This window comes from Mus caroli, unplaced genomic scaffold (assembly GCF_978045245.1).
Source record: "Mus caroli unplaced genomic scaffold, Mus_caroli_1 scaffold_16, whole genome shotgun sequence".
NCBI lineage: Eukaryota > Metazoa > Chordata > Mammalia > Rodentia > Muridae > Mus > Mus caroli.
Window position 1 is genome coordinate 52,158,515 of NW_028227271.1, and position 3,068 is coordinate 52,161,582.

The 3,068-nt window shown below is 43.4% G+C and overlaps 1 pseudogene; it reads left to right on the forward strand.

The window, feature by feature from the left end:
- The first annotated feature begins 1,755 nt into the window (after window positions 1–1,755).
- LOC110310463 (glyceraldehyde-3-phosphate dehydrogenase pseudogene) lies at window positions 1,756–2,831 on the forward strand (annotated as a pseudogene).
- Window positions 2,832–3,068: the final 237 nt, after the last annotated feature.

A 3,068-nucleotide genomic window follows, 5' to 3' on the forward strand; every position in this document is an offset into this window, starting at 1 on the left:
TTCATTTTACAACGGAGGTCATGCATGACTAAAAAGAACAACCCAGTGACATCATTGCAAGCTGAGTGGTGTGTCCTAAGTTAGCTAAGCTGTGAAACAGAAGACATCAGATCCTCTGCCACAGAGCTAGTAAAATGCAATCATTCTGAAACCAAGTTGATGGTCATGAACACAGCCCACAGTCAAAGTCAGTCAGAGTCCAAATGGAGAACAAATGCTCTAATAGATAAGGATGCAATGCAAGCCAAGGCAATGTGTGCTGGCTTAGCAGCTAGCCCAAAGCCTGAGTCGCCCGCTACTACTAACACCTTCAACAACTTACATCACTTTTGAATTCTCATCTACAAAAGAGGTCAAATCCTTTGTTTTTCTAGCATGCTCTGAAACAATAATCAGAATTAAATTCATCCTTATGTCTTGCAAGAGTAAATCAAAAATCCATTGTCCAGTATAGTACTCTCATTTGAGTTTTTATATTTATTTAATTTAAATTGAAGGTAAAGTTAAATAAAAATGTATATGCCCTCCCTAAGTCACACAACTCATGTATCTGATGTTTAACACCCACATGTAGCTGTCAGTATATTCAGTAGGACAGATTACATGGCATTCATATTATTGTAGAGAATACTGATTAGAATGATAACTATTTTCTACTCCCCAGAGTATGGCTGTTCTATAAATGCATATGGGATGAATACGTGAAGAAACAGGAAATAAAAAACAATTTCAACTTAACAAAAAAGCCACAGTAAAAAAAAAAAAAAAACCTGGAACATTTTGGTGGTTATCAAAAATTTCTGTTCTACTATTGATAACAGTATGAAGTGATATCTGACTATGAGCAATTTCAGTAAAACTAGCAACACAAAAACATAAAGACAACTGCCTGCAATGGTATTTTAACTCATCAACTCAAAGAAGCAGTGTACCAAATTATTTGATCAACATTAGTCTAGGTACAGCTGTGAAGGAATTCTGCATATATTTAACATCCACCACATAATCAGGATCAACCAGTCATTTGAAAGGTCTTAAGAACAAAGACCAAGGTTTGCCACAGAAGTTTGCCACAAGCTGCAGCATAAAATCTTTACTTGAATTTCCAGCCTGCTGACCTGCCCTGCAAATTTCACATTTTCCATGGTTCAAAGTTCTATAAATCAATGATTTCAATATAACTAACATGTGCATCTTTACATATATGAGTGTGCACACATATATGTATATACACACATATACACATATATGTGTGTGTATCTATAAATTCTGCTTCTTTTAAGAAGCCTCGCTATATTCATTTGTCACTTGGAAGCACTGTGAAATATATCTAACAATGCAAAGTTTGAAATGCAAATGATTTGAGGGGATAGAAGAGTTCAGGAGCATGATTCAGAAAGCATAAGTTTGGGGCGAGTCTTGGTAAATGTATGGCATTGAATGCAATTCTGATGAGCGGTCAAAAGAATTAAAGATAACAGAGAGACCTCCTGTACATAGCCAGGAAGTAGACTACTGCTAGAAATAGGAACATAAAATGTACTAAGATAACAAGGAGGTACTTGGGAGAGGCAAAGGATAATGGAAATTATGTAATTATAATTTCAAAAATATTACTCTAAATAATTTTGGGTGACATGTCAGGTGGAAATGACAATCATGTGATTAGAAATTAGAGGAATGGCTCTCTGCTCCTCCCTGTTCCAGAGACAGCCGCATCTTCTTGTGCAGTGCCAGCCTCGTCCTGTAGACAAAATGGTGAAGGTTGGTCTGAACGGATTTGGCTGTATTGGGCTCCTGGTCACCAGGGCTGCCATCTGCTCTCCACATGGCAAAGTGGAGATTGTTGCCATCAACGACCCCTTCATTGACCTCAACTGCATGGTCTACATGTTCCAGTATGACTATTTCCATGGCAAATTCAACAGCACAGTCAAGTCCGAGAATGGGAAGCTTGTTATCAATGGGAAGCCCATCACCATCTTCCAGGAGTGAGACCCCGCTAACATCAAATGGGGTGAGGCCGGTGCTGAGTATGTCGTGGAGTCTACTGGTGTCTTCACCACCATGGAGAAGGCCAGGGCCCACTTGAAGGGTGGAGCCAAAAGGGTCATCATCTCCACCCCTTCTGCCGATGCCCCCATGTTTGTGATGGGTGTGAACCACGAGAAATATGACAACTCACTCAAGATTGTCAGCAATGCATCCTGCACCACCAACTGCTTAGCCCCCCTGGCTAAGGTCATCCATGACAACTTTGGCATTGTGGAAGGGCTCGTGACCACGGTCCATGGCATCACTGCCACCCAGAAGACTGTAGATGTCCCCTCTGGAAACCTGTGGCGTGATGGTCGTGGGGCTGCCCAGAACATCATCCCTGCATCCACTGGTGCTGCCAAGGCTGTGGGCAAGGTCATCCCAGAGCTGAACGGGAAGCTCACTGGCATGGCCTTCCTGGTTCCTACCCCCAATGTGTCCGTCGTGGATCTGACGTGCTGCCTGGAGAAACCTGCCAAGTATGATGACATCAAGCAGGTGGTGAAGCAGGCATCTGAGGGCCCACTGAAGGGCATCTTGGGCTACACTGAGGACCAGGTTGTCTCCTGCGACTTCAACAGCAACTCCCACTCTTCCACCTTCGATGCCAGGGCTCTCAATGACAACTTTGTCAAGCTCATTTCCTGGTATGACAATGAATAAGGCTACAGCAACAGGGTGGTGGCCCTCATGGCCTACATGGCCTCCAAAGAGTAAGAAACCCTGGACCACCCACCCCAGCAAGGACACTGAGAGCAAGAGAGAGGCCCCCTGTTGCTGAGGAGTCCCTATCCCAACTCGGCCCCCAACACTGAGCATCTCCCTCACAATTTCCATCCCAGACCCCCATAACAGGAGGGGCCTAGGGAGCCCTCCCTACTCTCTTGAATACCATCAATAAAGTTCAATGCACACCCCCAAAAAAAAGAAATTAGAGGAATTCCCCCAGCAATAGACAGAGAGATGCCTTGTTGGTGATGGTGACTTACATCAGTCAGCAGCAGAGCAGGTGATAGTTCTTTATTCATCCT